This window comes from Macrobrachium rosenbergii, chromosome 2 (assembly GCF_040412425.1).
Source record: "Macrobrachium rosenbergii isolate ZJJX-2024 chromosome 2, ASM4041242v1, whole genome shotgun sequence".
Classification (NCBI taxonomy): Eukaryota; Metazoa; Arthropoda; class Malacostraca; order Decapoda; family Palaemonidae; genus Macrobrachium; species Macrobrachium rosenbergii.
The window spans coordinates 31,190,848-31,200,678 of record NC_089742.1 but is presented as its reverse complement, the minus strand read 5'-3'; the positions used below and the strand labels follow the sequence as shown (position 1 = coordinate 31,200,678).

General features: G+C 39.1%; 1 long non-coding RNA gene across 2 annotated transcripts in view; it reads right to left on the bottom strand.

Moving 5' to 3' along the window:
- Nucleotides 1-248: 248 nt before the first annotated feature.
- The window catches only part of LOC136849661 (uncharacterized), a 95,879-nt gene continuing 86,296 nt past the window's right edge, over nucleotides 249-9,831 (bottom strand). Inside the window, exons 4-6 of one of the 2 annotated variants that reach the window (XR_010856351.1) lie at nucleotides 1,735-1,816; nucleotides 1,268-1,429; nucleotides 249-967 (exon numbers count right to left, since the gene is read on the bottom strand). This is a non-coding gene — a long non-coding RNA (uncharacterized lncRNA). The remainder of the gene's footprint in view (nucleotides 968-1,267; nucleotides 1,430-1,734; nucleotides 1,817-9,831) is intronic. The other variant, XR_010856350.1, reaches the window with a different exon arrangement.

Genomic DNA, 9,831 nt, shown 5'->3' with positions numbered 1-9,831 from the left:
ATCAGAAAAGTTTTAAATGGAGAGTGTTTAAATTCCGACAAAGCTTTCACCAAAGTAATGCCATGGAGAACCTGTGGTGATACTGCACAATTCACACTATAAACCCTTTAAGGAACGCTGGCTTAAGGCTGCAATGTAAGGTAATATCCATTAAATCCTGTTATAAATTACCTCATTACTGCTATATTCCCAGTGGAATATTTAATACTGAGATTTCCAACTGGCAGGTACTGGTAAAATAAAAATTATTTTCTGTCAAATTCATTAAAAATTCCGCATAAAGATATGAACTTGAGACATCAGAAACTGCAATTACATCATCCTGCACATGGAGGAAATACAAAGAATAATCTTCAGACGTCAAAATACTCGGGGGTTCCCTAACAGATGAGGATTGACAAGATTCTCTAACTTAAGACTACAAACTTTCTCTTCCCAAATCCTTACAGCAAACATAATCTAAGAGGAAATTACACTTGAATATCATAGCCTAATAAATTTTTAAAAACTTTTAAGTTAAAAGGATTTATAAACGAGAAAAACATGTGTACAGTATAAAAAAAAGCACTTAAGTAAATAGTTTAATAAATGTGTAGAGAACTCAAAACTAAAGAGATAATTTTAAGTTAAAAAAAAATTTAGGAAAAAATCCTAAATAAATTAAAAGATAATGGCAGTGATATGTAAGCTCTCTGTTGCGTTGTGCAGAAAACAGAAGGCACCATTGCGAATGCACAACTTAAAACTGACAAGCAAATATACAATTGAAATAAGCAGAACTAGTCACTTGAAAAAATGCTTAATTACTTTCCTAAATTATCACAAAAGCTTCATTTACATAGAATTATCACAAAACATTTAAAAAACATTACTAAATGAGATATGTAAAATACAATGCCAGGTCCTGTGGTGGCATTCTTCAGCTTGGCCTTGTCAACTGTAAACTGGATAGCATTCGCAGCAGGCCCTGAAACATTTTGTTTTCATGAAAACTTAAAAAACTAAAATTGCCTCTTATGAGATTTAATAAAAAAAAATATGCATCACTGGAAGATGAAAATCTGCATCCATTACTTATCAAAAAATTAAATCATACTTTGAAAGTAACAAATTTCAGGCAAAATTAAAATCTGCATATGAACAGCTAACATTAGCAAACCATATTTTATTGTTCATTTCTTAAAATCAAACAACAGTAACACTGGTTCAAACAAGTGTAAGAAAAAAATCTAATAAATCTGTATCTGAACTACCAGAAAAGACTTACCAATTTCCATGCATAGAAATGCATTGGAGTAAGTTTGCATCTTCTGCAATCTGAATGTTGAGAGATTGACTCTGATCAGTGAAAGCACCTCTATCAGCTGTCATCTGAAGAACAACCATCTTTATACAGAACTTTCACGTCAGCAGGAATCTTCTCAATTTCCTGCAAGAAAAATATTCATCAGCTTTCAAATCACAGACTGGTTAATTTCGCAGGTTTGTACAGTATGAATTTGCTAACCTCGTTATTAAAGAAATGACGTTCATTCTTACATATAATTATTAAACCTAATCACACGCAGTGACCAGTTTAGTCACTTAAAGTATAAAGCCGAGGGATGAAGAAGTCTATATTATCAGAAATGGCTATGTTTATGGGTTGTTAATTTGTTTCACAGTAAATCTGGAATATAATTCGATTTCATTATTCAGTGACTTTTAAGGATAAAAGGAATGACGGCAACTTACTTTTTCTTAGGGAGATGCATAGGGCCATCAAAATGCTTCAGTTATCAATAAAGATCCTAGTTAGATAAATAAATGTATTCCACTGGAAAAAAAAAATAATGACTTTTAGTAAAGGAAACAGACGAAAAACTTAAAAACCTAAAAATTTTTAACGCCATGAAAATATCGTCAAATGCTGAATTTTTTGCTTGGGTTTTTCAACAGCAGTTCATAAGTTGTAAGAACCGTCCTATGTAGCACTTCTGTCATGAAAATTTCTCGGCCCTCATTGGTTCAAGCTAGGTGTTGACTGGTTGACGTCATCATTTACCACCCTCCCACATTACGTCATAATATCGTTGCACAGTGATGCTTATACCCATTTATTTAACCTTATTTTTGACAAAAAACGAGTTCTCTTCGTGACTTATCATTATTATATCATACCAACGTATGGCTGCGACATACTCAGTAATTTATAATTAATTTGTACTTAAGTTCGATGAAGGTGACCAGTTAGTCATTTAATGTACATTGTGATGTGGAATTAACCATTGTTGCAGTTCCCAGTGTTCGATTCTTTAACATAATTAGCCTGTTTAAGATTATTCTTCTTAGTAATTTAATTTGGTCTGTTTGACCCCCAAAAAACACCAAAGCCTTACTATTCAGAGCCTTTTTTGGCCCCCTGCAATATGGCCCGATTGCAGTCAGTTGTCTAAATGTGGCATTTTCCATGCATAGTGATCAATTCCTTGCCATTAGGCTGCATTTTTCTCAGTTCGAAGGAAAAGTCTGTTTGGCCCAAAAAACAATCCTAAGGCTATAGCCTTTCTTTTTGGACCTTTTTTGTCCCCCCTGCAATATGGCCTGATTGCAATCAATTATCCAAATGTGGCCATTTTCCATGCATAGTGATCAATTGCTTGCCAATAGGCTTCATTTTTCTCAGTTTGAAAAACACCCAAGGCTGTAACCTTACCATTCGGGGCTTTTTTTTTGCACCCCTGAAACATGACCGGATTGCAATCAATTGGCCAAATCTGGCCATTTTCCACTGCAAACGAAATAGATCTCACAAGAACAATTTGCCAATTATTGACTAAATTTTTGACGTACATCGTCTGTAAAACTTCAGCTTTAAATAACTTTTTGATTACTCTTAAGTGAAGCCATTTTTAAAACCGTCATCGTGAAACGAAATGTGTATTTGTAGTTCCTCCTGGAAACGTGTTTTTAAATGAATTCTCCTCTGAGACAATAGACACAAAGGGGAAATCAAGTCCCTTTGTCTAAAGTCTGCTTTAGTTTCTGTGAATAAGTAATATCTGGCAGTGATGGTATGACATAACCTCAAATCACCAATCACAGGTGAGACTGACGACATCACCAGCAGCCAATAATACACGAGGAAGTTTATTTAGCTGTTAAATTTTACCTCTTTAATACCAAGGGCTGTAACATTCACCTGCTCCAAAAATGGGTCAAAATGGCGCCTGCAAAGAAAAAAAAAAAAAAAAAGATTGAGTCAGCTATAAAAGTCCTTCATCAAAGAAAGTCCTTCATCTCTGATACGCGAGCGAGAGTATATCTATTTCCTTTATGGAAACTGACAGGACCCTTTACTTCAAACAAATATTCCAGGAATGCTTAATAATAATACAGAAGGGTATCTGGAATCCGGAAGACAGGAAAAAAAACCGACGCCCTGGATAAACAAAGTAGAGGAGAGAAAAAAACCCTACTTTGACCGAGTTACGAAACGACCTAATTAGCATTTCCGGGAAATTTAAGTGTAATTAATTTGACCCCCTTTCTTCTGACGGCGATCAGATGCCGACGAATTCGTCTGAACCTTCGCAGGGAGCTACTCAAATATTAACGAAGAATTTGGAGCGTTTAGATTCCCGCCGTGGGAGTGACGTCACAGTGCTTCTGATCTCTGTCTAATCCTCCTGAGTGGTCAACTGGCCGAAACAAAGGAATCTCTCTCTCTCTCTCTCTCTCTCTCTCTCTCTCTCTCTCTCTCTCTCTCTCTCTCTCTCTCTCTCTCTCTCTCTCTCTCATGACGTTTTCGATCCTTAACTCAGGCGATAGAAGGGGTCCTTTCTCTCTCTCTCTCTCTCTCTCTCTCTCTCTCTCTCTCTCTCTCTCTCTCTCTCTCTCTCGCGAGAGACGTTTTCGATCCTTAACTCAGGAGATAAAAAGGAGTCTCTCTCTCTCTCTCTCTCTCTCTCTCTCTCTCTCTTTCTCTCTCTCTCTCTCTCTCTCTCTCTCTCATGGGAGACGTTTTCGATCCTTAACTCAGGAGATCTCTCTCTCTCTCTCTCTCTCTCTCTCTCTCTCTCTCTCTCTCTCTCGAGAGAGAAGAGAAGACTTTCAAGAGATAAAAGAGAGAGACGTTTTCGATCCGTAACTTGGGAGATAAAAAAAGGTGTCCTCTCTCTCTCTCTCTCTCTCTCTCTCTCTCTCTCTCTCTCTCTCTCAAGAGTCGTTTTCGATCCTTAACTCAAGAGATAAAAAAGGAGTCCTCTCTCTCTCTCTCTCTCTCTCTCTCTCTCTCTCTCTCTCTCTCTCTCTCTCTCCCGCGAGAGTCGTTTTTGATCCTTACCTCAGGAGATAAAAAAGGGGGTCCGATCCCTCTTCAGGAAAGGATTACGCTGCTCAGACGAAAGAGATTTCTTCATTAATTCCCAATAATTAGGAAGGAAGGAAGGAAAGAGGAAAAGACTGCGGAATATTTATGAAGGGTTTATTTTCTTTCTCAGAATAAAATTAAACTCGAAATGAATTTCCCTGTGAACAAGGAACCTTAAAAAGATCAGGCTGGGCAGTGAATATTTTCACCTGAGGAAATACAGACTTGCTGTTTATCAATTCTGTTTAGTATAAATATATTTTCAGAGTGAAACTATATTGTAATAACACTGCAATTAAATTGTACAACTCATGTACGGAATTTTTTTCCTCCCATTTGTGTTTCTTGTCAATTTTATTTTTCGTCATCTTTATTTTATTGATTGGTATTTTTAACCACACATAATGTATCCTATCCATACTAGTTTTCTGTTCGTGCAAGAATGAAAATTGGCTCAGGAGAGAGAGAGAGAGAGAGAGAGAGAGAGAGAGAGAGAGAGAAGAGAGAGAGAGAGAGAGAGAGAGAGAGAAGGGAGTTGGTACTCATCCACTAACAGGAGATGACAATCGTTGACATGTTTTGAATAAGAGATAATTACTAAAAATTGATACGGACATTGTTTCTTTAATTGAGGTCTGAAGAAACGATGGAAATTTGAAGACGCAAATAAATCATTACATAATAGAAACAATCAGCGCAATCGAGTTTTCCGTACAGCTGTTACCCCCAATAATCAATGCCACCGAAAATAGATCTATCTTTCGGTGATCTCGGTATAATGCTGTATGAGCCCCGGCCCGTGAAACTTTAACCCCTGCCCGCTGGTGGCCTGTCCTATATCGTTGCCAGAAGCACGATTATGGCTAATTTTAACCATAAATAAAATAAAAACTACTGAGGCCAGAGGGCTGCAATTTGGTATGTTTGTTGATTGGAGGGTGGATGATCAACATACCAATTTGCAGCCCTCTAGCCTCAGTGGTTTTTAAGATTCGAAGGCGGACAGAAAAAGTGCGGACGGACATACAAAGACGGCACAACAGTTTTCTTTTACAGGAAACTAAAACTACAAATACTAAGTATCAAAAAAGAAGAATTCAATTATGGTAAACAAGACTCCCTCGACAGCCAATGATTCTGAGTTTTTTTTATTTTTTTCTTTTCCTTAACGCCGTTTGCACTCCGAAAGCGAATTAGCATATGAAAAGACCGTGATCATTCCCTACTTTTTCGGATCTTACGACGTCTGAAGCTGGAATCCTGATGCAGGACGAAATATACTAGTAAAAAAATACGCCGAGGTTTCTTCGGCGCAATCGAGTTTTCTGTACAGCTGCTACAACGTGTAATCAAGACCACCGAAAATAAATCTGTCTTTCGGTGGTCTCGGTATATGCTGTATGAGCCGCGGCCCATGAAGCTTTGACCACGCCCCGGTGGTGGCCTATCCTATATCGTTGCCAGAAGCACGAATATGGCTAACTTTAACCTTAAATAAAATAAAAACTACTGAGGCTAGAGGGCTGCAGTTTGGTATCTTTGATGATTGGAGGGTGAATGATCAACTTACCAATTTGCAGCCCTCTAGCCTCAATAGTTTTTAAGATCTGAGGGCGGACAGAAAAAGTGCGGAAGGACAGACAAAGTGCGGACGGACAGACAAAGCCGGCACAATAGTTTTCTTTTACAGAAAACTAAAAGTTAGTTTTATTTCTATATTGTTTCTTATCTCTTCTTGCCTCTTCCTAATGGGAAATTTCTACCACCGTACCTGTCCTGGAATTTTTGATTGCTCTACCGCGAGACATGTTCCAGGCACCATGAAGTGCAAAATGTCATTGACCACAGTGGTAGCCCTGATAGCAAAAGATCATCATTGACGTCAGCAATATTGGAATTAAGAATGAATCCTCTCCCCACGAAACTCACGCTCCTTTCATCATTCATAACGTATAATTAATTGCCGTAATCTTTCTCTCTTCCTGTGTGTTGTTTAACAACGCCTTTCTACAATCTTTTCCCTTTTTCACATGAGTAGCAAAAAGGACATCACGTCCTTCAGAAGTGCTGGAGCCTCAATTATGGCAGACACGTTTCTTCCAACGTTCATTTTGTCTACTTCATTCCGTCGTATTTCCTCTCTCTTCTCTGTTGTAACCTACCCGTCTTCCCCCCACTTTCATACCTATTTTCCTTTCTAAGTTACTGCAGTTCATTGGTGATTTTTCCACTCCCCTGACCACCTCCATAAGCGTTTCTTGTCTGAAGAAGAGTGCGCGTCAGCCTTGAGACTGATGCACCTACTTTGAGAACGCCATAAAACTTCAACCTTAAACCTCGAGTGTCCTGTGTTTTTAAGGCTGAAATGTCTATCACTATTGTCCCTTATTTCTTTCGCTGCGTTTACACTTACCGTTTTTTAGTTGTCCGTAAAAGAAAACTATTGAGATGGCTATTTGTATGTCCGAGCGCACTTTTTCTGTCCGCCCTCAGATCTTGAAAACTACTGAGGCTAGAGGGCTGCAAATTGGCACGTTGATCATCCACCCTCCAATCATCAACATGCCACATTGCAGCCCTCTAGCCTCGGTAGCTTTTATTTTATTTGAGGTTAAAGTTAGCCATGATCGTGCGTCTTTCACGGCAATAGGTGACAACAACACAGGCCACCGCCGGGCCGTGGCTGAAAGTTTCATGGGCCGCGGATGACAGGTTCATGGGCCGTGGCTGAGAGTCTCATATAGCATTATACGCTGTACGGAAAACTCTATTGCCCCGAAGAAACTTCGGCGCATTTTTACTTGTTTTTTTTTATTCTTGAGTTATGCAAGTCAGTTCTTGCAACTAGGTTCACCTGCAACGCTTGTCGTCAATGGCCATTGTCGTTGCGACAGTTTTGTATTTAATGATCAGTCAGTCTACCAGTTAGTCACAGGTTTTCCATCTTGAAGATTTCAGTAGACAGAAAACTTAAAAAGGTGCCATTTTATGCTTCAAATAGATTGTTTTTACGCAAAAAATCTCCATACGGAAATCTGTAATCCCCGGATTACATGTTTCATTGGTTACTTCCTTCCTTCTACCAAACTCTGGAATTTTCTCCTTACTTCTGCTTTTCCAGACTCCCATATACCTTCCATCATGATTATGCCCCACTCATAATCCTTCCTATTACTTTTCCGTTTCCTTCCGGCCTGGGTCAGAAAAGGGTATCAGACTGCACTCCCATTGGCCTCTTCACTTAAAATGGAAGATTCCAGTAATTCATTCTCCTGCTAAAGCAATACTCGCTACATGAAGACTTTAATAAAGGATTTTTTAAGTAATTATGATAAGAAAAGTTCAGTGGATTACGTCATCTCTGGTTGAGATAGATGTATAATAATGAACCCATCTCGAAACGACAACATGCAAGAAGTTTCACTTCGTCAAAGCCATTCCAAAGAGTTTTCCACATTACCAGATACAACGGAGAATGCCAGGAATTTCCTCATTTCCCATAACCAGGTCAACGTTTGGAGAATAATGATCTCACGCGACATTAGATGACCTCGCATGACATCAAAGGAGAGGAATTAAAAAGTATTAAAAAGTGTTAAATCCAGTTCCACTTATTACATCAAGTATTCCGGGAATTTATCCTTGCCGTAAAATTTTTAAACGAGACACACGCGCGCGCGCGCACACACACACACACACACACACACACACACACACACACACACACACACACAAGCACAGAGTGTAAACAGAACGACCTAATTCGCATTCCCCGAAAAAAAGAAATGAGCTCTCGCCAATGTCCCACTTTTATTTTTTGGCGAGAATCAGATGCAAATGAATTCCTGTGATTCCGGTAAAGAAAGGGAATGAAAATATGGAAAAAATAAGAGAGTTTTGGAACCCCTAATTGGCTGACACGGAAAAGAAGTCTTTGACGAGAATGCTTTAACGCAATGATCCCGTTCAAAGGCCAATCGACGAAGGGGAAAAAAAATTCACTTTTCCTCGCTTGTCGTGTACGGTTTTACTTGTTTTTTATTTTATTTTTGTGTCTGGAAAAAATATACGATCCGTTTTAAAAGTCACACACCACAACGATACAGAGGCGCTTTCATTTAATGTTTCATAATCATGCGTCGAGGGCGAAAAACGTAAATGGTTTTTTTAAAAATGGAAAATTAATTTATTTTTTGTCAAAAGAAAATCTTGAAATCTCGGCAGTTAATTCAGAAAATATTTAGTGACCGAAAGACTCAAAGACAATCATAAATGCGTAGTGTGAATGTGAGTGCATGCGTATGAAATGGTGCACACGCGCGCGCACACACACACACAAATATATATATATTTTTTATATATATATTATATTGCTGTTGTTGGTTTATACTTTTGTTTGGTGAAATATTCCAGTTAATAGACGTTCAGTGAATGATGGTTTGTTGTCAAATACGCCCATAATAATAATAATAATAATAATAATAATAATAATAATAATAATAATAATAATAATAATAATATATGAAGGGAGTAGACCCTCTTTTAAACAGGTCTTATTAAAAAGGATGGCTGTATTGTGCGAATTTATCTTATATAGTGTCTTTTCTATCTTCCTTATGATTCGCTTTTCAGGCCCATGTGTATGAACGGGGCGAGCGAGTGCCCAGAGAGGTATAAGCGCTCCACCATCAGCGCCTACGTCAGGAGGGCCCTCTCACACTGCTCCTCCTGGAACGACACACACGGAGAAATAGAACGTGTAGCCCAGACCCTCGTCGACAATGGACACCCAAACCGGAATATAGAAGAGTCTATCAAGGCGAACATCGATAGATGGTACCGTCAGGAACCTCGCCCCGATGCCCCTGAACGCATAGAGTTCTTCTATAAAGGACAATTTCACCATAAATATAAAGAAGACGAACGCGCCCTCAAAAACATCATCGAAAATAATGTCAGCCCTGTTGACTCCAACAAGAATATACATCTGGTTATTTATTATAAGAGCAAAAAGACGAGCAGCCTGGTTATGCGTAACAACCCAGCCCCCCTCAGCAGGACCCCTTGAAGAAAACCAACGTGGTATACCGGTACTCATGCCCCGTCCGAGGATGCCTCGGTTCTTACATCGGTATGACCACCATGCGTTTCTCCAAGAGGATTTCCTGCCACACCCAAGAGGGGGCTATCTTTAATCATGCCAGGACCGTCCATAACCAGAGAATAGAAAGAAAAACATAATCTGAACCTAGAAATAATTGACCAAACTACCGACCACCGCCGCCTACGCCTCTTGGAAGCATTGCACATTGGGAAGGAGAAACCAACCTCAACATCACGCAGGAAATATTTCTCCTCCCCGGCAGCCAGGAGACATGCACCGAGCGATCCCCATAGCGAACGTGCGAATCAAAATTCGGCATCGGAGGATCGAAATTCTTCCATTCATCCCCAGCACTACAACGCCGCTCGCACATCGG